We start from the raw sequence: 25,897 nt of genomic DNA on the forward strand, positions 1-25,897 counted from the left end.
GTTGGATGCCTAACCGACTGAGCCACCGAGGGGCCCCTGGATGAGCTATTACTTTAATCATTTTTGACATCATGTTGATCTCTGTTGTCCTCCTGGTTAGAGATCACTTCCAGAGATGGCAACTGAATAGAGATTCTATCTTGCATTTGGGCCACATGAGCATCTACTATCCAAGCAGTATGATGGCCTACAACACCTTCACTTTCCATAGTACCTTTATGTAATCTGTTTAGTTGCACCCTTATTCAGCATATTTTGATTGCAAAATTCTGACCATCTGATTTATTCCTGAACTTGTATACTCTTCCATATCCACCTTTTCCTAAGGGGGCAAACTGTTCTAAATCATTTAAGTAATGTGAGGTTTGTTCTTCCAAGCTACTTCTCTTGATCTGATCTGGATATCAGAACTATCCTCACAGGGATCCTGAGGAATTCTTTCTTTAGCTGACCTCATTAAATGAGCAATAGCTATGGGCGCCTGGCTGCCTCAGTAGGTAAAGCACATGACTCTTGATCTTGGGGCTGTGAGTTCAAGCCCCATGTTGGGTGATCTTTACAGATTACTTAAAAATAAAATCTTACAAAAAAAAAAAAAAGCAGTCACTCTGTTGTGATGTAGTCTTGGTGGGCTAAACTCATCACTACAAGTGAAAGAAGACAGCAGTGCCATTTTGATAAAGGTCTGACAAAGCAATTTAAACACCTGTCTTGAACGAAGTGGATTCATGAACATGGCTCAAGTGTTCCAGTGAAGAAACAAGCAGTAATTTGGTTTGCAACTGAAAAGGCAAAATCAGCTGTTGTAGGGTCATTTTAACACCTGGGGTTCTGCTGGAATATCAGATTCCAAACATCCCTCCTGCTGCCCCTCCCCACCCCAGCACTATGCCACTAGGTCTGGGTTCAAGCAGAGATCCAGCCCAATTCACTCAGGGGCTGCGATGAACCTCGCTGCTCCCCAACCTCCTCAGGAATTAAGGTGGCCAGGGGCTGGGAGGGGGCCACTGCAGCATTCCAAGTCCCTCACCATCATACTTGGAGTCTGAGCCATGGGCCAGGAAGTCCATGGTAGGTGTACAGGCACAGACCTGGCTCCATTGCCCTCTGCCTCATGCTCCCAGTCCCCGGAGTGGCCCCCAGCAACATGCACTGCAGCCAGCCTGCCTGCTAACCCACTGCCACGTCACTCAGCACCCCAGTATACTCTTATTTGATCATCATCATATTTGTGAATATACTGTTTTTCCTTTGCCACTGTAACAAATTATCCCAAAATTAGTGATTTAAAACAACACAAATTTATTCTCTTAACAGTCCTGGTATCAGAAGTCCAAAACTTGTTTTTGGTTTTTTGTTTGTTTTTGAGAGCGCAAGTGGGAAAGGGATGGCGGGAGAGGGAGTGAGAGAATCTTAATCAGGCTTCATGCCCAGTGCGGAGTGTGTCTCACAAGTGAATGATCATGACCTGAGCCAAAATCAAGAGTCAAATGTTAACCTTAACTGAGCCACCCAGGTAACCCCCTGCAACTATGTTTAGTAGGCCAAAGTGAAGCTATTAGCAGGATTCGTTCCTAAATCTGAAGGTTGTGAGTGGAGCATCTGTTTCCTTGCCTTTTTTCAGCTTCCAGTGGCTGCCTGTGTACTTTGTGGCCCCTTACTTGGTATTTAAAGCCTCTGCTTTCATCATCACATCATCTTTTCTTCTATAGTCAAATCTTCCTCTGCCTCTACATTTAGGGTCTACCTGGATAATCCAGGAAAATCTCATTTCAAGATCCTTATTTGAATCAAAGTCTCTTTTGCCATATAAGATAACATTCACAGGTTCCAGGGAGTAGATCCTGGATATTTTTGGAGGCCATTATTCAACCTACTAGAATGAGATTTATTCATAGCATATGTATTTGTAGTCATTCATTCTCATTACTGAATAGTATTTTATTAATTTAACCATTTTTATTATATCCAAAATTTATCCATTCTACCATTGATGGGTATTTGAGGAATTTCTAGTTCTTGGCTACTGTGAATAATGCCATGGAAGACATTCTTATACATGTCTCACTTCTGTTGAATGTATACCTGGGAGTGGAGTAACTCGGTCATGGGGTATGCACATACTGGTTTTAGTATGTATTGTCAGTTTTCCAAAGTGCTTATAAGAGGGCACTATTCTAATATGTACCATTATAATGAATTACTCTAAAGTCTAGAGGCCTGACAGTGTTAATGAATTTCTCAAAATACCTAAATTATACCAAATGAGTTATACTTGTTATTTAATATCACACAAGAGGAAAATAAAAAGCAAAAGTATTTGTCGTTGTAGACACAGTGGTATTATGCACTCAGAGAACTGCTCCAAAGGAAAAAAATGCAAGTTTTAGGTAATCATAAATAGTATGTCAAATTTATAAATAGAATGCTTAATTATGGAAAACATATAGCTTACATTTTTAATTGAATTAAAATGTTTTTGTTAATAACCTTTTTTGGAAATACAAATATTTCCTCATACCCAAATGGCCACCAAGAAGAATTCTCCAATCCAAATAGCATAGGCACTGCCTTCCACTGGCTTCACTTGGATTTTGTTTGTTTTCTTCTTCCCTGTCCCTAATAGCTTGGCCCCTCTTTTTTTTTTTTTTTTTTTTAATTTTTTTTTTTTAACGTTTATTTATTTTTGAGACAGGGAGAGACAGAGCATGAACAGGGGAGGGTCAGAGAGAGGGAGACACAGAATATGAAGCAGGCTCCAGGCTCTGAGCTATCAGCACAGAGCCCGATACGGGGCTAGAACTCACGGACTGCAAGATCATGACCTGAGCCGAAGTCGGCCGCCTAACCGACTGAGCCACCCAGGCGCCCCAGCCCCCTCTTTTTAAAATAAAATTTTTTAAAATTTTTATTAGAGAGAGAGAGTGCATGTGCATGAGCTAAGGAGAGGGGCAGAGGGAGAGAGAGAGAGAGAGAGAGAGAGAGAGAGAGAGGGAAAGAATCTTAAGCAGGTTCCACGTTGAGTGCGGATCCCATGACCCTGGGATGGGACCATGACCTGAGCCGAAATCAGGAGTTGGAAACTTGGGGCACCTGGGTGGCCCAGTTGGTTAAGTGTCTGAATTCGGCTCAGGTCATGATCTCACAGTCCGTGGGTTCGAACCCCACGTTGGCTCTGTCCTGACAGCTCAAAGCCTGGAGCCTGATTCAGATTTTGCATTTCCCTCTCTCTGCCCCATCCCCACTTGCACGCTCTCTCTCTCAAAAATGAATAAATGTTAAGAAAAAAAAAAAAGTTTGACACTCAACTGACTGAGCCATCCAGGTGTGCCCAAACCCCTCTATTTTTTACCTTGCCCCACAGCATAGAATATCATGGGTAGGATTGGCCAGGGTGAGGAGAATGGGTACATAAATAACCTCCTTTTCACCTATCCACCTTGTAGTTAAAGCATCATCACTAATCCTTCTCCTATTTCCTCAAAATAAAACTTACTTTTAACATATATACTTAGATTTGCTTTTTCCTATAAAAGATGTAAGTGAAAAGAGAAAAGTAGGGAAGCAAAAGAGGTAACTTTTAACTTACAATCAATCTCTACCAGAAACCAATCAAATAAGTAGCACCTTAGAATTCCTTAATTTGTCAGAATTTAGGATTCTCAGTCTCAATGTTACTGACATTTTGGGTCAGTTAATTCTTTGTTGTGAGAGGCTATCTATCCTGTGCATTGTGGGGAGTTTAGCAGCATCCCTGGCTTAGATGTACTGGGTGCCAGTAGCACACCCCCCACACACATTGTGACAACCCAAAAATGCCTCCAGACATTGCCAGATGTCCTGGGAGGGGTGCAAAATCACCCTCTGTTGAAAACCACTGCCTTAGAAATGTAAGTTTTTATTTTTAAAATAGGGTACCAGGGAAAGACTGAAATTGAACCTCTGTTTGGAAGCAACATGTGGTCTAAATTGAAAAAGACAAAAAGAAACAAAGTAATTTGGAGATTATAGGCCCAGGATTAAAATATATTTTGAGGCGGGCACCCGGGTGGCTTCGTCAGTTAAGCGTCCTTCTCTTGATTTGATCCCAGGCACGGAGCCTGCTTGGGGTTCTCACTCCCTCGCTCTTTGCCCCTCCCCCACTTGTGCACTTGCACTTCCCTCTGTGCAGAAAGTAAAATCTTAAAGGGGGCTCTTGACCTCACATCTGCTGATACCTTCCCCCTAGAACTCTAGTCCAGCTCTTCACCCAGAGATCGTAGCCACACCCAGTTTAAGCTAGATCAGGTATACTATCTCATTACTATGTATATCTTTTAACAAGTATGTTTTTAAATTGCTTTTATTGTAGTTAAATATAAATATAAAATTTACCATTTTTAAGTATTTGGTTCAGTGACATTAAGTACATTGATATTGTTGTGCAACCATCACCACTATCTCCAGAACATTTTCATTATCCCACACTGAAATACTGTATCCATTAAATAGTAATTTCCCATTCTTCTCTCCCTGCAGCCACAGGTAACCACAGTTCTGCTTTCTATTTCTGAATTCAACAATTCTAGGTACTTCACAGAAGTGGAATCATAAAGTATTTGCCCTTTTGTATCTGACTTACTTCACTTAGCTTGGAAAGTTCATCCATGTTATAATATGTATCAGAACTTCATTCCTTTTTACAGCTGGATAATATTCCATTGTATGTATACATCACATTTTGTTTACTCATTGACTGATGAATGGGTAGCTTCCACCTTTTGGCTATTGTGAATAATGCTGCTAGGGACATAGGTGTACAAACATCTGTCCCTAAGAAGCATTTTTTTTTTTTTGAGTGTACAGAACTATATATTGAGAATTGAAACAAGGGAAGAAGTATAGTATAAATGCATATACAACAACAGTTTATAATATATGATAAATATTACATGACTGAAGGGGACACTTGTACTAGATCTTACGTGAGTTATTTCATTTTCTCATCACTTTTGTGAGGTGTAGGTATTGAGAGTCAAGGGTGGCAGGCTGGTAACACAGGTGTAGCATTAAAAGTAATAGATATGGGGTGCCTGGGTGGCTCAGTCAGTTAAGTGTCTGACTTTGGCTCGGGTCATGATCTCACAGCTTGTGAGTTCAAGACCTGCTTTGGGTTCTGCGCTGATAGCTCAGAGCCTGGAGCCTGCTTCAGATTCTGTGTTTCCCTTTCTCTCTGCCCCTCCCTCGCCTGTGGTCTGTCTCTCAAAATAAATAAACATGTAAAAAAAAATTAGGTAATATAATATCTAGCAAGTGGAGGCATCAGGATTTGAACCCCAGGGAGCCTGGGTGGCTCAGTCCATTAAGCCTCTGACTTCTGCTCAGATCATGATCTCATGGCTCATGGGTTCAAGCCCCATGTCTGACTCTGTGCTGACAGCTCAGAGCCTGGAGCCTGCTTTGGATTCTGTGCCTCCTTCTCTCTCTCTGTCCCTCCCCTTCTCATGCACTGTCTCTCTCTCTCTCCCGCCACCACCCCCCCTCAAAAACAAACATTTCAGAAGATTTAAAAAAAAAAGAATCTAAGTAGTTCTAAGGACTATGTTTCTTCCACTAGATCATTCTGCTTTCTCTCCAAAAGTACTCTGGGAATACTGGGATGAATCTTTATATCTTTATTTGAAGTCATTAAAAAAATTATAAGCCTTCCCGAGGATAGCAAAATTGCATGCTATTGCAAGATAATTACAGAGCTCACTCTAAGGAAGCAGAGGTAATGTCTGGTTTTGGGCTTCCTCTTTCTGCCCACTATTGTCTAAATGATTCAGTGTTATGCAGAATATTAAATATTGTTAAACTATTTCAGAAAGTTGATTTATTGTGTTGGTTTTATATAAGACTTTTCTTCTGATCAAAATACTTCCAAGACTATAGGAAAATATAACCTGGAATCAGTTTTCTAGAATTTCATCTTATCCAAATGTTGCAGAATTTTGGAATTCTTCGGAGTAAGCTCCCAACCAAGCCCAAATTTAAGAATTTAATTACAAGGCCCCTATTTGTTTATATTCCAATAACAAGCTTACTATTATGCAAATAGGAAATAAAATCTGGTAATTGTGGACCATTATTTAGAATTTTGAAGTTAAGGATGTGTTTTTTAATGGTACAGATAAATCAACAGCTATTAATATATGAAGACAAGGCTTGGGGAGAGTGCTGCCTCCACCTTTAATGTTGGAATTATTTTACAGTATTCTAGTCATGCTGTTTTGGAGGTTGGGCAACTATAAGCCTCACTTCACAGCCTATTGTTCCCACCTGAATCTTGCTGTAGCCTCCTAACTGGCCTTGGCTGCCAGTCCCTCCTTGTTATGATCCCTCCTTCACATTGCTAACAGTGTTGTGTCTCTAAAACACAAATATGACTATGAGACTCCTCTGCTCCGTGATCATAGTGTTAAGTCCAAACTCCTCTAAGCATTACATAAAGTATCTTTCATAGCATGATTCAACTTTTTCTACATTTTCTCAATTGCACTGAAACATGGGCAGTATAATGCCATCTCTTGTACACTTTATTACCTTTGCATGTGCTTCTTCCCCACCCTGGATTGACCTTTTCTTCGCTTCGCCTGGCAAGTTTCTAACCATACAACAAGACACAGCTTAAATTTTAGCTCCAAGGTAAAGTTCTCCCTAATTCCTCAGTGCATAGTTACTCTTTGTCTGGCTATCTACGCCTGTGATACATATTTCTATTTTCAAATCCATAATACCATACTATAATTTGTTTGTTTACAAATTATTTGCATTACAGTGAGATCTGCCAGAGAACAGGGACCATATCATCATTATTTCAATACCCCTGGCAACTGATATGGTAAAGTTTTTTAGTTGAACTTGTAAATATCTGCTGTGGTCAGCCCTCATTTCACCTGATGCTCTATACCATTTGCTCCTGGGGCTATCATACAATATATAAGCATTCAATAAATATCTGATGATGATGGTCATGGAAAAGAAAAGAAATTATTACATTTCATGTGCCATGTTTAAAAAGAGAGGACTTTTACTCCTGAGAGACAACCTTTCAGGAATATGGTATTTCAGTACCTAAAAGGTTGAAATTATCAGAAAACCTCCCCTGCCAACACCCACTCCAGGCATAGCACATTCTCTGGTCCTAGGAATATAGGATAACAAAATGTTATACTATAAAATTAACCAGAAAAACAGAAGGCAATCAAGGGATTTCAAGCAAAGAGTGATTTAATACAGGGAATTAGATAATACAATTATAGGAAGAACTGGAAGAACCAAAAGGAAAGGCAGACAATATTGCCCAGGAATGAGGAACTAGGAGAACTCTCTCGGAGCCTCCACTCATCTGCCGACTGACTCGTGCAGGAGCCTCATTACTGCATAGGAAGTCACTTAAAACTCAGCAGCTGAAAACAACAATCATTATTTCTCACAGTTCTGTGAATTTGCTGGGCTTAGCTGAGTGGTTCCGCTTCACATACTGTTGTCTGAGGCCGCAGTCATCGGAGGGCACAACTGGAATGAAATGTCCAAGGTAACGCACTCACCTGGCTGGTGGTTGGTACCATCGGGTGGGATCTCAGCTGGAATGGTCAGTTGCAATGCCTTGATTCTCCATGCGGCTTGAACTTCTTAGAGTATGGTGGGATTCTAAGAAGGAGTGGCTCCAGAGTGTTCCCAAGGGAAGGAAGCGGAAACTGCAGGTCCTCTTAAGCCTTGGGCTCAGAAGTCCCAGAACATTACTGCCACCACATTCTATTGGTCAGAGCTATTTCAGGGAGAGGATACAGGTATCTCTCGCTTTTCAAAAGTTCAAGTTACACCACTCACTTTTACGAAAGACCTGCATTAGTACCTGTTTTCGCTTACCAAAAGAAATTTGAAGAGGAGTTTTGCTTTTACGAACAAAGGTGGAAAGGGAAAATAGCATTCAGTGTTTGTTTGGCAGAGAGAACCTTATAGAGGCAGCACGCACGCCTAGCGGCAGAGTAGAATTGCTAACTCCTTCCCAGGAAACTACACTCAGCCTCTCAGCATTAACACCATAGCTTTGAACTGAGTCTGTGGGCATCTTTGCTTTATCCTCATTTATTTTGTGTATCTGTTAGCAAGATGTGTCCTAACGTGTCAGAAAAGCCTAAGGGAGGTTATTTTTTGAGTCTGGGAATGCTCAAAAATTTTTTCATACAAATGAGTAGTAATTGCTTCTTTGCCTCATGCCATTTCAGTTCAAAAGTTTTCATGCTCTACTTTCAGATAGTGGGGGAGAATACAGGAGGAGGATGTAGAAGCATCCAGAAGGAGGATGAAATGTTGGGAGTGGGAGCTGTCTTTAGAGACTAGCTGTCACACTTGTCTTTGCACATGCTTGTTCTTTGCTCCGAAATGCTTTTTTATTGTTTCCTGTCAAATATTCAAACTGAAAAATCCAGCTTACATTTCACCCTACATCTAGAGCCTTCCCTGATACCCTCAAGTACAGTCAATAGCCCTTTATTTCCTTCATGTAATCTGTGCCTGTGGTACATATTTCTGTTTTTGTATCTTATCGTTCCTTATTATGATTTGTTTGCTTGCATATTTTTCTGTGAGAGTACCTAGGGGACAGTAATCATATCATCATCATCCATATCTCTAGTAACTGTCGTAGTAAAGGTTTTTGCAGTTGAACTTCTAAGTATCTGCTTGTGGTCAGTACTAATTTAGTCTGGTGTTCTCCACCATCCTGCTCTTAGAGCTTCAATGTGGGGAGATACTCGGTGAATAGCCAATGGTGATAATAATGGAAAGGAAGAAAAATTGCCTTTTAAATATTCTGTTTAGGAAGAAAGGATCATGTATGGGTCACTTAATAAAAATTTTCAGGACAATTGATATTTTAGTCCTGTCAGTTCTGTCAGCACAGAGCCTGATGCGAGGCTCGAACATGTGGACCTTGAGATCATGACCTAAGCCAAAGTCAGAAGCTTAACCAACTGAGCCACCCAGGTGCCCCTAGTCCTGAAAGTTTTAAGCTTATCTAGAAAAATAATTTTCCCAGCATAGCACATTCTCTGGTTCCGGGAACATCAGATAAAATGTTATGCTACATAGTTAATCAGAAAATGGAAGCTATTTAAGGTATTTTAAGTGAGGAGGGTTTTAACACAGGAAATTAGGTAACAAAATTGTTGGAAAGGCTGGAGGCGCTAACGGAGGTCAAGTTACCCAGTTATGAGGAACTACAGGAAGCTGCTTCTTCCCCTGGAGCCTACAGTTGTTTGCAGAATTCAACTCCTGCAAGACCCCATTACTGCCCATGACTTAAGGGAGTTGTGCTCCCTGCCCCATGCTGTTGATGCAAACTACCAGACGCCCATGTTTAGCTGCTACCCAGGTGTCCCAGGAACTGACTGTATGACAAGAGGGTGCAGCTCAGTTGGTGCCACCACTGCCTGAGCTAGAAGAGTGTTTCTTTCTTCCTTCCTTTAGCTTTCCAGTCTCTTGCACATGCCCACTGTTGACTGAATCCTGAACAGGATTCCTGCTGGCTAGGGAGGCCAAGGAAATTCCTAGGTTTCCCAGCCCCTGCAATACAATAAAATTGTGGGGATGATGCTGAACACATCACAATATCTAGAACATGGCATTAGAAACTTGGCTTACAAAAGGAATATAGTGATCATAGCACTCACGATAGTTCTACCCAGATGGAGTTTTAGAATAGAAGAGTTTTAGTCTTATGCTTTTAAACATTTGATAAAATAAATAAGAGGGTTTTTTGAACCAATGTCTAGAATTGCAGTACTCGTAATCTTAGGTAACTTTCAGCCTTGGTTTTCTCACTAATAAATTAGAAAAGCTTTCTGACTTAGCAGTCTTTCACAGGCACAGTGGTAGTAGGATCTTTAAACCTATTAGAGAAAAAATCATGTATGTGTACATATAAATATGTATGTATAAAATGTTTTGGTACATACACACACACATAATGTGACAAAGAGATACTGTCTGAGAAAATGAAAATTTATTTTTGCCACCCAGTGATTATGTAGGACTTTGGTAGAGTACTGGCCAAAAGTTGAAATATAGCTCCACTAATGTTTATTGGGCATTGGCACTGAGCTTGGCACTAGGAATACGAAGATGCATATTACACATTCCAATTCAGTAAGTGTTTAGTAAATATATTTCTGCTGGATATTTAGGTCTTGGGTCTACTAAGATGAACAAGACCAGACTTTTTCCACAGAGGTATTCAAAGACTGATAAGCAAATGATTGCAAGATTGTGGTAAGGTGTTGATAAGAAATTTAAAGTATAACCAAAAACAATTAAATGGTAAAATTTTTAAATTTAATTGATGAGTAAAAAAATTTGGCATTTACTTAAAATTACTCAAGAAGATGCCATGTTTAGGGGAAAAAATACTGGCTCTGAAATGACACCATCTCAGGCAGTTAGAATTGAGGGTATTGAGTCTTGAGATGCATGTAAAATGCTCACTCTGAGAAATACTGAAAAGTATTTTCTTTAAAGTCATATAATCCCACCACAAAGACAGCCACTGGGAACATTTTGATGTATTCCTTTCTAATCCAAGGGTATTTTTCTTAAAGTAATGGAAATGAAACCAAAAATAGAGGCTAATAGGTTCACAAGGCATGATAGATTGCATGTAAATTAGAAGGCAAGAAAAAGAGCGAGAGAGTGAGAGAGAGAGAAAGAGAGAAGGATCTATTTGGGCCAGGTATTTCAAACTTCAAAATACACACCTGAACTTGGTATCTTCTTCCCTACACTTGTACTTGCCCTTTTTAGGAATGGCACCACCATCTATCCAGTAATGAAGGCAAATACATCCAACTACTCTCAGAGTAATCCTTCTAAAACAGTCTAATTTTATTGTTCCTTTGCTTGAAATCTTTCAATAACTCCCCATAGATTTTGGGATCAAGTGTCATTTTCTTATTTCACTATTTATAGCCCTTCACCATCTAGCTCCCACCCATCCTACTAGCTTGACCTGCCTTCCTGCTACCTATATAGTTCTCCACATTAGCCATGTTAAAAAATTTGTAGTTCCACAAAGGTGTAGCAGTGTTCTCCAATCATCTTTGTCTTTCTACATGCTCTTTTCTCTCTAGAAGGCCATCATATACCCCCATCTTTTCCTCTGTTTAATTGCTTCTCAAAAACTCAAGGGTTGCCTTTCAGGATGCTGCAATCTATTCTGTTCCCCCAATGCACCAGGCACATATCTCTAATATAGCATTTGTCTCACTGTCCTCAAATTACTGGTGTTTTTATCTCTTATTCAATTCAACCAAGAGCTTCTTGAGGACAGGGACTATATCTTGATGATCTTGAGAGTCCTGCTTCTATCACAGTACCCAACATATAGTAGGTGTTATAAACATTGGTTGAAGGAATTTATGTAAATTGGTAGATAAAAGGACTGGTGGGTTTTTTAATTAATAATCTTCAGGAACTACATTTAGAAATTGTAGCAAATATTGTTAGTTGCTTACATAATAGCCACCTTCACCCCCCTTTTTTTCTTTCCTTTTTTTTTTTTATAATTTATATCCAAATTAGTTAGCATATAGTGCAACAATGATTTCAGGAGTGGATTCCTTAGTGTCCCTTACCCATTTAGCCCATTATTTTTGTTTCCCTTCCCATATGTTCATCTGTTTTGTCTCTTAAAGTCCTCATATGAGTGAAGTCATATGATTTTTGTCTTTCTCTGACTAATTTCACTTAGCATAATACCCTCCAGTTCCATCCACATAGTTGCAAATGGCAAGATTTCATTCTTTTTGATTGCCGAGTAATGCTCCATTGTGTGTGTATATGTATGTGTGTGTGTGTGTGTGTGTATATATATATATATATATATATATATATATATATACACACATACCACATCTTCTTTATCTATTCATCCATCGATGGACATTTGGGCTCTTTCCATACTTTGGCTATTGTTGATAGTGCTGCTATAAACATTGGGGTGTATGTGTCCCTTTGAAACAGCAGACCTGTATCCCTTGGATAAATGCCTAGTAGTGCAATTGCAGGGGCGTAGGGTAGTTCTATTTTTAGTTTTTTGAGGAACCTCCATACTGTTTTCCAGAGTGGCTGCACCAGCTTGCATTCCCATCTTCCCTTTTTTTATTATCAAAACTCAAGTTTCAGTGTGGCAGTGTACCCCAGGGCATGTATCTTGATAGATCCAAGGCAGTCATGACATCCCTATCCCTCTTTGCCAATAACACATTTTGGTTGACTATGATAGGGCATAGAGGGAAACTACGGAGGCTTCAGGGAGAGGTCTTGTTACTTTCTCTTCTCTCTTCCTGCTATGTTTATAGTTCTGTGAGGGATGTGAAGCCTGGAGTTGGGGCAACTGTCCTGTAATCTTAAGGCAGCAGGCTTGAGGACAAAAAATAAAATGCTGAGAACTGTGGATGGGGAAAGACAGAGTCTGAGTCTTTGATGAGATAACTGAGCCACACCAATCCTAAATTGCCTATCACATCAAACTTCCTTTTATGTAAGATAATTAAAATGGTTCCATTGTTTAGGCCACTGAATGATTGAATTGTGGCCCCCAAAAGATGTCTATGTCCTAACCCCCAGAACCTATGAATATGACCTTATTTAATGACATAATTAAATTAAGTGTCTTGAGCTAAGATCATCTTGGATTATCTGAGTGAGCCCTTAATCCAGTGACGAGTGTCCTCATAAAAGACACACAGAGGAGAGATGCACAGAGAAGAGGAGAAAATGGAAGTGCTGGAGAAGGCAATGTGAACACAGAGGCAGAGATTGGAATTATTCAGTGACAATCCAAGAACACCTGGAGCCACCAGAAGCTGGAAGAGGTAAAGGGTTCTCTTCTAGAGCCTCCGGAGGGAGAATGACTCTGCTGACACATTGATTTTGGGCTTTTGACCTCCAGAACTGTGAGAAAATTAGTTTCTGTTGTTTTAAGCCATCCAGTTTGTGATAATTTGTTATGCTGCCTCAGGAAATAATATAAAACTGTAAGTCAATTCTCTGTTTGTTGCAGCCAAGGAGATCTTAATTAATATAACGATTATTTTTAAGTTCAAAGTAAACATATGAAAAAAAAGTATTGGTAATAATTCAGGAAGAGATCCTGGAGTCCCTGAAAATTCTTTCCATAGGATTTCAAACCAAGGTTGATACTAATCTTGTCAAATCTGGGAATTAAACATATCTCTGACTCCACTTCAACTTCACCCTACATCACTCTGCTTCAGGGACTAATGGCTGGTAGCAGAGATGAAAGTTATGCCCTCCTAAGAGGATTTTTTTTTTTTAGAAACCTTATTTTCCGTCAACCTTATTCCATTTTGTTTGCCTTTGTGAAAGAGCAAGACCGCTCAGTGGTTGTTCCTACCCATTCAGGGGTCTGAATGGTAGGAGCTGCAGACCAGTCTTCAGTGGCAGGCTGAGCACTTCAGTCTTCAGTACAGAACTGCTGAATAGGCACGGAGGGCACCTGCCTACTTCCAGACCAGTCTGTGACTTCAGGTTGAATAGTAGTGAACTCAAGAGCTGGAACAGTCCATTCACCCAGAAATTCCTCCTTGGTCACAGCCTTTTTCAGCGGTGGCCTGCACCACCACATGTCTTCAAAATCTCTGTAGAAGTAGAGATCAGGCATGACCTCACATGGGCATTCACAGGAAATGGCGTCAGGCATGCACTGAACTTCCCGGGCCAACATCCACCACACCAGACCCACTGAGTGAGTTCCCTTGTTGCAATGGATGGCATGGCAATGTCCATACAGTGCAGAGGAGAGTCTGCATGGACCCTCCCTGGGTAGTGTGGAAAAGATCCTTTTTTTGAGGGGGGTGGCGTGCAAGTGAGCAAGGGGTGGGGGGGCTGGGGGGAGAAGCGGGGCTCACCCAAAGCAGGGCTCAAGCTTACCCAAAGTGGGATTCATGCTCACCCGATGTGGGGCTCGAGCTCACCTGAAGTGGTACTTGTGCTCACCTGAAGCAGGGCTTGAGCTCACCCTCGAACTCATGAGGGTGGGACTCGAACTCATGAACCGTGAGATCATGACCTGAGCCAAAGTCAGATGCTTAACGACTGAACCACCCAGGCACCCTCGTGGAAAAGATCCTTAAGACCATTTTTGATGAAGTTAGATTCATCCCTGGTCCAGCTCAATATGGGAATTTTTTTGTTCCTGTTTTTAAATATAAGCAAAAGAGATTGGGATTTGAGGTAGCTTCAAAAGTATGTACAATTTGGAACAGAAAGACAACATGTAAACATTTAAAAGTCAGGAAAAGAATAAAAAGAAAATCAAGAGCAGGATACATTGGAATGAAATATGCAAACTATCATGTCCTACATAATTAGAGTTAAGTCTCAAAATTAAAATTATTAGGGATCAAAGCAAAAAGAGTTAACCATTATGTGATCCATGTTGTCCTTAAGGAAAAACATATTAGTTTCAAGAAAAGGAAAGCTTTGCTTTTCTTGGCAGTTTTTCTTTAAGAACTTACCATGTAGGTTTCAATTTAAATATCACTTCCTCCAAGAAGAGTTTCCTAATGACATCCTCCCTCCAAATTAGGTACCAGTACTATGTGCTTACCATTGTATCACTCGTAAGATCCTTACAAGACTACTAAGTTCTTTGAACAGAAAGACTGATTAGCTTACCCCATTGCAATATTCCGGGGTTTTTTGGAGGGGTGGTAAGTGGGTTAATAAGACTTCATGGTGGGGGGGGCGGGGAGGGAGGGCGGGTCTAGTTCCCATTCTAACAATGCATTGAGTTATGATCCAAGCTGTGAGTGGGACCAGAGTTTTCCTTAGAAAATAGCTTGGAGTATGTTCTAAGACATGAAACAGTTAACAGTTTAAAGCCTGTTTAAAATTATTTTGCCCTACAAAATGTTCACTGTGAACATAGCAGCTGTCCTTTGAAGTCATAGAACACTGTTAGTAATGACACATGGAACATGGATTTAAGCAGCACAGCCTCCTGTTGAACCCTTTGAGATGAACCAGCTGAACCTGAACCCACTTATCAATCTTAGTCTCATTTAAAGCAGGACAACCAGGCAGTATGTGTCTCCTAAAGTGATTGATACGAGGCTAACAACACTACTTATGAAGTATTCTTGCCCTCCAAGAAAGTGGAATCTGCAAGTTTCTAAAGCTAACTTCCATTATAGGAAATAGAGGAGATAAAGGAACACAAGGAAGCAAAAAGACAAATCCAGAATATGGTAAATTCAATAGGACAACTGGTCTCTGTAATCAAGTCAATGGCATCAAAGAGGGGTAAGGGAGAAGAGACTGCTCTGGATTAAAAGAGGCTTAAGAAACAACCATATGCAACTGGTTTAAAAATCTTGTCTCAACAAACCAATTATAAAAAGATAATTTTGACACAATTAGGAAAATCTCAATAAGGTCTGGGTATTAGATGACACTAAAGAATTATTGTAAGTTTGGTTACATGAGTTTCTCAGTTTGGGTTCTCCCAGACCCAGAGATAAAGATTCAAATGCAAGAAGTATAGTTGAGAAGGGATCCTAGGAGACACTGGAAGAGAAGGAGGAAGTGAAATGAGGAAAGGATAGAAGTCAATAAAAGCTGCACTATTAAGCAACCTAACCATTGTGGGCAAGTGGAACTTAATCTCACTAATGTACTTTGGGAAATAGTGTGAAATATACCTCAGAGCTAATTCCCACCCGCAGGCCAAGGGACCTGAGTTACTTACATACCAACTCCCATCAGGCATTGATTCAGCTGTGCCCATGGGAGAGGAAGGCAGAGTGGGCTCTCCAGGGGCCAGAGAAAGCCCTCAGACAAAGAATACACTCTGAAATGGTAAGAGCCAAAGTGATATGGGAAGAAGCACCAATACCATTTGCTACAGTGTGACAATAGTGTGGTGGTAATGTAAAAACATGACCTTTCTTAAAAATGTATACTGAAATATGTGAGGGTGAAATGATGTCTGAGATTTGCCTTAAAATACTTCAACAATAAAAAACAGATGAGGGGTGCCTGTTTGGCTTAGTCGGTAGAGCATGGGACTCTTGATCTTGGGGGTCATAAATTCAAGCCCACGTTGGGTGTAGAGATTACTTAAAAATAAAATCTTTAGGGGCGCTGGAGGGGGCTCAGTCAATTAAGTGTCCAACTCTTGATTTCTGCTCAGGTCATGATCTCATCATTTGTGAGATGATCAAACCCTGCATCAGGCTCTGTGTTGATAGTGTTGAATCCCTGCTTGGGATTCTCTCTCTCTGTGTCTCTCTCTGCCCCTCCCTCACTTGTGCTCTCATCTTTCTCAAAATAAATAAATAAGCTTTAAAAAATAAAAAATAAAAAATAAATAAAATCTTTAAAAATAAATTTAAAAAGTAAAAAGGACAGATGAAATAAATATGGTAAAACGATAATTATTTACATCAGTCATGGGTATGTGGAAGTTAACTATGCTAACCTCTCTACTTCTGTGTGTATGAGAATTTTTTGCAATAAAAATATTTCTAAGGTACATCTAAGTAATGAAAATATGTCAGCTGGGCTGCCTGTCTGTAGTAATTGGATATAAATTATTTCATTTAGAGAACATCTGACAAAGGTAATATTTTTAGTTTTAAAATAGTTTACCTTAAGCTATTCTTTCTACCTATATGTTTGGCCTAAAAGGTTTTCACAGTAGTACAAGCTGGCTGGGATCTGAGAGCTACCTTTTGATTGCTCTTTTGAGATGGAGTCAGTCAGTCAGTGAACTGGACCAAACACATTTTACAGATGGTCCAGCAGCCCAGGGCTACTGTGGCTTCACTAGGCTGGTGTGTTAGGAGTCCCCCACCCTCTGTAACTGGGTTGTCTCACATCTGTGAGGCACTTCCTTTTCTTAGTTGACAACACAAATCTACCTGCTTACACATAAAAGGAAACCTAATACCGGTCCAACAACTGAACCCTTTGGTTCTCCTTGCCTTCGTTGACACTCTTGGATTTAGACTCTTCTTGTCTTCCTGGACTTCTGACACTCATGCGCATAGATCTGATCATAGAATATTCAAACAATATTGGGTCAACAAGTCACTGAGCTTCAAAGTTTGCTTGCCTACATCAGGACTATGTACTGTGCCCAACTACTTCATTAGACTTTTAGACTTGTCCCTTTTACACGCTCCACAATACCACTTGGCATTGTTTTATAATTCTTTGTTAATATCTGTTATGTTAATTCATTGAGACAGGATTATAGTAGATGGCATTTTTTGCAGGTGACAAAACCCCGACATGACTCCCTTAGGCAAAAAGAAGAATCTATTGTCTCATGAAACTAAATCACAAGGACAGAGGAGTAGTTAGCAATATGAATAGAAGGGACTAGGATATTTTATTTGTTATTCCTGGAACAAAGATGTGGGGATTAATAGCCTAGCTTGCCTTTTACCATACCAGAATCACTTCCCTCAATACCTCTATGCTACCCCCATTGGCAGCCCTAATTAGGTATAGCCTAGCTCCATAAACTGGTCCTGGAGACTAGATTTTCAGGTGAGCAACTGGGTTCAGTTGTATCTGAATAAATACTTATCATGTGCCTATTTACATATCAGGCACTGTTAGGTTCTGGAGTGAGGATATGTAAAGGATTTGGTCCCTGTTCTCAATGGAAATCTCAATGTCATTATCACCTTGGCTACCACTTTGAGGAGTCATTTCATGTGTTCTCAACAATCCCACTCCACCTTGGTTCTTTGCGAACTGAGGATCATAGTTATTTTTAATATGTTTTGCAGTACAGTGTAACTCTAGCCAGTATTAAGATTATGAAGTTTCTTTAAACATTCATTGCAAACTCTCAGGTCTAAAATGAACAGAAGGTTTCCTAATTTTCTACTAGGCATTGATTGTGTTTCCAGGCACTTAGCCAAATTTTGAAAAGAAATTTATTTTAAAGATTGTCATTTTTAGATTTTATTAAGATATATGCTTTTCTTTCTTTTTTTTCAGTTAAGACAAGCTGTTTTCTGTTTATGTTTTTTTGTTTGTTTCTGTGTTAGGCTATAATAATATCCTCTAAACCTTAGTAGCTTAAAATGACAAGAGTGTATTTCTTACTCATGTGCTGTATGTCCATCTTAGGACGGTAGGGGCTCTGCTCCATGTTGTTCTCACTAAAAGATGCAGATTCACAGAGGCTTCACTCTCTGAAACATCACTGGGAACCATGGCAAGGGAAGGAGAAGGGCAAATTATGCAAGATCTCTTAAAGTCTTCCTCCTGAAAGTGACATTCATGACTTCTGTTCATTTTTATTGGCCAAAAGAAATCTCATGGCCACATCTAGCTTCAAAGGGGCAAGGAAGTATAGTCCTACCGTGTGCCTGGAAGGAAAAAAAATCAGAAATATTGGAGAGTAGCAATATTTTCTTCTGGTCACCAAATATTCATTTAATTCTTCCTCATTCATGCAAAATACATGCACCGTCTTGCCAAGGTAGACAACCTAAAAGTTCCGTCTAGTCAGGGCATCCAGATCAAAACTCAGAATCTCTGAGTGATGGGCAGTAACCTTTACATTAGGTACAGATGTGGCTCCTTTTGACATCAAAACCTATGCCTGAAAAGTCAGGATATCTGTCCCCATGGATAGGATAACTGCCATAAAAATTCCCTTTAGGAAGGAGACGTGTAGCGGAGGCAGACACCCATCTGTGGCAGTTCTGAAATTCTGTTCGACAGCTATTCTGAGGACCTTATATCATCCTGGTGAATGAGGAATATTTCTTCATTAAACTCTGACTCTACCCCCTGTCAGTGATTCACTTGTTCTTTGTTCTTTATTGCTCCTGATTCTTTCTGTGGATGATTTTCTCCATTATCCTTGGCCATATCTGGAATGGGTGTTTGGGGGAATATATCATCCTCCTTTCTTCCCTGAGGTATTGGAGTCCTAAGAGGGAATAGTCATGATCTCTTTTGTTTAGCCCAGTCTAGTAATTCTTTTGAAGCTGCAACTCTCTCAGAAACTTAATGAAAAGGTAAAAATACCCAGACTAGTCATTGTCATCAGTTCCATAAGCCAGTAGTCACCTCCATAATTTCCTTTCAAGGCATGATTCTCATTTGATATAATTCTTTGTTTTCACTCTCCCTCTCCCTTGTCTCTCATTGTGATTACATAGGTTATCAGACTTGATGTGAGAGTCACTTCCCCTTAGTCTCTTTTCTCTGAGCCATTGTATCTAAATAACCTTAGTTGGTTGGACCATCGATCTGGGACCATACAGAGATGTAAAAAATTGGTGAAACAGCCATTCTCTTAACTTGATGCATTGCCTTCAGGCTGAGTTTTAGTTATCTTTTGTCATTGCAAGCATTTCTTAGTTTTATATTTAATTATTTGGGGTTAAGAAGTAGTTGCCTATTTCAACTCTGGGAGTCCTCAAATTGGTGATTATTTATTCTCTTCATTCTTGCTTGCAAACCGGTCGATTCTTTTTTCACCTCATATCTTTTTTGTAGTATCTTGTCAAATGCAAGCCAACAGGAATGAACATAAAACATTCCTTTTTTCCAGTCTGTCACTTTAGCTACAAATTTATTACATGATCTGTCTCCCAAATGAACTGTAGGAAACAGTTTTATGAAACGTTTTATCACTGCATAACATGGATTGCTATCTTTCCATCCTCTGAAAATGGTTTTCTTGCTACCTGCCATCTGTCTCTTAAATATTTTAGGTTCTTGTTATGGCAGCACCTCATTTTAGATAACAATTTCTACCTTCTACCAATGATCTAGATTTTGCTACAGTAACAACTCTTTAGTTCCCAGTGGTTCAAAATTATAAAGATTTATTTATCATTCATGCTACTTGTTTTCACAGTATGAAAGCAGAGCTACACAAATAGACACGTAGCCTACCTCTCAGTGTTCCCAAATACATGATGCTTAACCTGTTAGATACCTGAAGACTTTCCCAAGGTACAGAGGAAGGATAAATTTTAAGGAGTCAATTTCTAAATCTTCAATTAACATATATCCTTTTTCCAAAGACTGATCTGCCTGAGTATGAGTTTGTGATGGAAATGTAGATTCTCCTTTCTCACATCCCCTGTCACAATTGGTTCCCGCCCCCCATTCTATATAAATCTTGCTCACATCTCAAATTCTTCTAGATGCATTTCCCAGACATTAAAATCTTCCATGCCATAGAAAAGGAAAATTTGAATATGGTTGTTGATGTAAAGAAAGTGACTGACTGGGTAGCAAATCCTTTTCCAAGTCAGGTGATTTCAACTTTTTTTCTTTCCAAAAATTTAAAGGAGAACTTAATTGAGTTATCAGTGGAGAAATCAGTAAAAATTATTTTTGATGAGAGATTGCGATTTTTTTTTGCCTGTAACTCAGAAGTTCAAAGAAGTGAGTGACATTACTCTGACAAAATTGCTTCCATTCCCAAATACTTATTTATGTAAACAGGTTTCTCAGTGCTTACATCTATTGAAACAGAAAACTAAGAATAGAACTGATGCCGCCGAATCCTCTTTCATTGTAGTAATAAGTTATATTCATCCATATAAAAAAATATAAATGGCCCATTCAACTCATTAAGAAATGCATTTCCAATAAAATTGGACTTATATGTTTAATAATTATTTATCAAAATATGTAATATATTTTTGTTGTCTTCATATTAACAATGATTGGAATGATAAATATATACAAAAGAATTTTTTTCCAACATTTAGAGCCACATGATCAGAGGAAACAAATGCTTTTTGAAATGAAAGTTTACATGCTTATTTTTGTTTCAAAGAGGTATGGTAAGACAACCAATGAAAGGGGTGCCTGGCTGGTTCAGTTGGTGAAACATGCAATGTTTGATCTCAGGATTGTGAGTTCAAGCCCCACGTTGGGTATAGAAATTACTTAAAAATAAATAAACAGACTCTTAGAGTTTGTTAGAGTTGTTACTCTTAGAACATGTTTGCTCAACTATTTAGGGGTAAAGTGTCATGATGTCTGCAACCTATTTTTTTAAGTTTATTTATTTATTTCGAGAGAGAGAGAGAGAGAGAGAGAGAGAGAGAGTGAGAGTGGGTTAGGGGCAGAGAGAGAGAGGGGAAAGAGGGAATCCCAAGCAGGCCCACGCTGTCAGCACAGGGCCTGATGCAGGGCTTGAACTTGTGAACTGTGAGATCATGACCTGAGCCGAGATCAAGAGTTGGAGGCTTAAGTGACTGAGCCACCCAGGTGCCCCTGTGACCTATTTTTAAATGGTTCAGAAAAAACGAACTACACCCATGCAACGTATGTATGACAAAATGTTGACAAATGTTAAGTCTATTCTAGATAGTTGCTAATGGAAGGTGTATGTAGTTGAATTGTTTTTTTTTTTTTTCATTTTTCTGTATACGTGGACCTTTTCCTAATAAGGTATTAATATAAATGATAAATACCTATAGTTATAAGTTTCAAGTTGAAGGCATTGTAGACCTATATAATATTTTTCTGTGGGTTAACAACACCATAGCTGTATGCAGGTGTCACTGATGGCAGCAACTGTATGCCATTTCAGTGGCAGGTAGTTCGACTATACATATTGAAATAACTAGTTATCATAAAAACAGAGAACAAACTGATGATTGCCAGAGTAGGGGGATGGGCAAAAATGGGTGAAGGAGAGTGGGAGATATAGGCTTCCAGTTATGGGATGATTAAATCATTGGAATAAAAGGTAGAGCATAGGGAATATAGTCACTGGTATTGTAATGGTGATGTATCAGGACAGATGGTAGCTACACTTGTGGTAAACATAACATAATGTATACACTTGTTGAATTACTATGTTGTACATCTGAAACTAATAAAGCACTGTGTGTCAACTATACTCAGATTTTAAAAATGGAAAAAAAAGGAAAATACAAAATAATTATTGAAATATATGAGAAAAATTTAAATAATACTTAAAATGGCAATATTAAGATTATTTTGCATTTAAAATGAATAAATTATGTTACCTAGAAAAGTTATGTAAAATTTATAATTCTACCATGAATTTGAACAAATGAGAGTCCTTTCCATTTTCTCATATGTTAGACTGTCAAATTGGACATTACAAAGTTATGCATTAGAGGCATGTTTATTTTTTCATGCAAATCATGAATAAAAATGTTTTTACATTTAAAAAATAACTAGGAGCACTTGGGTGGCTCAGCCATTTGAGCATCCAACTCTTGATTTCAGCTCAGGTCATGATCCCAGAGTTGTGGGATTGAGCCCCACGTCCAGCTCCATACTAAGTGTGGAGTCTGCTTAAGATTCTTTCTCTCTCTACCTCTGCCCCTCCCCCTGCTCATGCTCCCTCTCTCTCAAAAAAAAATTAATTAAAAAATTTTTTTAATTAAAAAAATTGAAAACCTAAATATTACATGTCTGGAATATAGTAAATGCCCAGTATATGTTTGTTGAGCTAGTATGGTAATGGAAAGAATGCTAGGCTTGGGAGCAAGGAGCGCAGGGTTTTCTAATCTTAGGCCTATTCCTATTTAGGCATAAGACCTAGAGGAAATCACTTATCTTTTCTAGATCCTACCTTCCTTATTGAAAAAGGAGAATGGGGGAGGGGCGCCGGGGTGGCTCAGTCGGTTGAGTGACTTTGGCTCAGGTCATGATCTCACAATTGTGAGTTTGAGCCCTGCATTGGGCCCTGTGCTGACAGCTCAGAGCCTGGAGCCTGCTTCTGATTCTGTGTTTCCTCTCTCTCTGCCCCTCTCCCACTTGTGCTCTTTCTCTCTCAGAAATAAACATTAAAAAACATTAAAAAAAAAGAAGAATGGGGGCGCCTGGGTAGCTCAGTTAGTTAAGCCTCTAACTTCGGCTCAGGTCATGATCTCATGGTTAGTGGGTTCAATACCCCCATCAGGCTCTTCAGAACCTGGAGCCAACTTTGGATTCTGTGTCTCCTTCTCTCTCTGCTCCTCCCCTGCTCGTGCTAGGTCTCTCTCTCTCTCAAAAAATAAATAAACATTAAAAACATTTTTTAAAAAAGGAGAGGTTTTGGGAATGCAAGCTGGTGCAGCCACTCTGGAAAACAGTATGGAGGTTCCTCAAAAAACTAAAAATGGAACTACCCCAGACCCAGCAATTGCACTACTAGGTATTTATCCAACGGATACAGGTGTGCTGTTTCAAAGGGACACATGCACCCCCATGTTTATAGCAGCACTATCAACAATAGCCAAAGTATGGAAAGAGCCCAAATGTCCATCGATGGATGAATGGATAAAGAAGAAGTGGTATATATATATACAATGGAGTATTACTCGGCAATCAAAAGGAATGAAATCTTGCCATTTGCAACTACGTGGATGGAACTGGAGGGTATTATGCTAAGCTAAATTTGTCAGTCAGAGAAAGACAAAGATCATATGACTTCACTCTTATGAGGACTTTAAGAGACAAAACAGATGAACAGAAGGGAAGGGAAACAAAAATAATAGAAAAGCAGGGAGGGGGACAAAACAGGAGAGACTCATAAATATGGAGAACAAACTGAGGGTTACAGGAGGGGTTGTGGGAGGGGGGATGGGCTAAATGGGTAAGGGGCACTAAGGAATCCACTCCTGAAATCATTGTTGCACTATATGCTAACTAATTTGGATGTACATTTTAAAAAATAAAAAAATAAAATTTAAAATTAAAAAAAAAAAGAGAGATTTACATAAGATGGCCTCTATGGTCTCTTTAAATATCTAAGCACATGAATATAAATTTCCTTAAAAGATGGGAAAGTTTTCATTTCTATAAGATGTTAGAAATTTGAAATTTTTTACCCTTAAAAGAAAGCTGGGCTTAATGGAAAACCTGGAGCAATATAATAATAACTTATAGGTAATCAGACCTGACACTTACATAGTACTTCCCAGCTTAACAATTGCTTTCACACATATGATCTCAGAATCTGACAACTCAGATACTGATAATAAATGTCTTGGTATTGGGGCACCTGGATGGCTCAGTCGATTACATGTCTGACTCTTGATTTCAGTTCAGGTCATGATCTTATGATTGTGAGATCAACCCCATGTCAGGCTCTGCACTGGGCTGGAACCTGCTTAAAAGCTTCTCTCTCTCCCTCTCCCTTTGCACCTTCCCTGCTCGTTGTACTCTCTCAGAATGAATGAATGAATGATTGAATGAATGAATGAATGAATAAATAAATGTCTTGGTATTATATATAATTTATGAATTTATAAGCTGAAATTATCTAAATGTTCTCCAAAATAGGATAAAGATCTGTAGCCAACTAGAGAAAAAGGGGGGAACGGAAAAAACATAAAAAAGGGGGGAGCCAGGAATAATAGCCTGGCTCTCACTCCAGTGTATGTAGGAAAGCTTATTATGGGTGTATCTATTAGTTAACAGAAGGGCAACCTGCAGATGGACATTTCAATAGAAAACCTAAGAGCTTTGATTCAGGAAGAAACCATAGGTCAAAATAGCATTTGATGGAAAGGCTTTCCGGGAGGCAGCACAAAGCCATAGTTAAGCACTTGGATCTGAAACCAAGCTTACCTGTATCTAAATCCCAGCCTGTCCTTTTTCCACCAAGTGACTTTTGGAAACTTACTCGACATCTGTATGACTCACTTCCTCATTTATAACATGTGGATAAAAATAATACCTACTTCTTAAGAGTTGTTATGCAGAGCAAAATATTTAATATTTATAAAATATCTAGAACAGCGATTACACAAAATATAACTTGGGTTTGTTTTATTTTATTTTATTGTTATTTTTTAAAATTTTATATTCAAATTAGTTAGTTTAATTAGTTTCAAATTATATTCAAATTAGTTCAAATTAGTTTCTCCGTGTCCTTGCCAACATCTGTTGTTGCCTGAGTTGTTCATGTTAGTCATTCTGACAGGTGTAAGGTGGTATCTCATTGTGGTTTTGATTTGTATTTCCCTGATGATGAGTGATGTTGAGAATTCTTTCATGTGTCAGTTGGCCATCTGGATATCTTCTTTGGAGAAGTGTCTATTCATGTCTTTTGTCCATTTCTTCACTGGATTCCTTGTTTTTTGGGTGTCGAGTTTGGTAAGTTCTTTATAGATTTTGGATACTAACCCTTTATCTGATATGTCATTTGCAAATATCTTCTCCCATTCTGTCGGTTGCCTTTTAGTTTTGCTGATTGTTTCCTTCGCTGTGCAGAAGGTTTTTATTTTGATGAGGTCCAAGTAGTTCATTTTTGCTTTTGTTTCTCTTGCCTCCAGACACATGCTGAGTAAGAAGTTGCTGCGGATAACTTGTGTTTGTTAAATAAAATTTTTAAATGTAAGTACCTTCTCACTCAGCAGCATATTAACAGGAATATACACCATTATCAAGTGGGATTTATTCCTGGAAGGCAAGGGTGCTTCAACCTATGAAAACTAATCAATGTAATATACCACTTTAACCCAGTGAAGGAAAAAAGTATATGATCATCTCAAACTGATGCAGAAAACACATTTATCAATACCCTTCCATGATAAAACTAGGAACTGAAGAATATTACCTACACATAATAAAAGCCTTATATAAAAAACCAACAGCAAATAGACTCAGTAGTGAAAGAGTGAAAGCTTTTCCTCTAAGATGAGGAATAAGACAAGGATACCCCATCCACCACTTCTACTCAAAATAGTACTGGATGTTCTACTCAAGAACAGGCATCCAAATTAAAAAGTAAGAAGTAGGGGCACCTGGGTGGCTTAGCGGGTTAAGCATCCAACTCTTGATTTTGGTTCAGGTCATGATCTTGGCTCAGGTCATGATTTCATGGTTGGTG

The 25,897-nt window shown here is 39.1% G+C and overlaps 1 pseudogene; it reads right to left on the minus strand.

Annotated features, from left to right (window-relative positions):
- Nucleotides 1–13,180: 13,180 nt before the first annotated feature.
- On the minus strand, nt 13,181–17,088 carry LOC122225924 (annotated as a pseudogene).
- Nucleotides 17,089–25,897: the final 8,809 nt, after the last annotated feature.

Source organism: Panthera leo, chromosome C1 (assembly GCF_018350215.1).
Source record: "Panthera leo isolate Ple1 chromosome C1, P.leo_Ple1_pat1.1, whole genome shotgun sequence".
NCBI lineage: Eukaryota > Metazoa > Chordata > Mammalia > Carnivora > Felidae > Panthera > Panthera leo.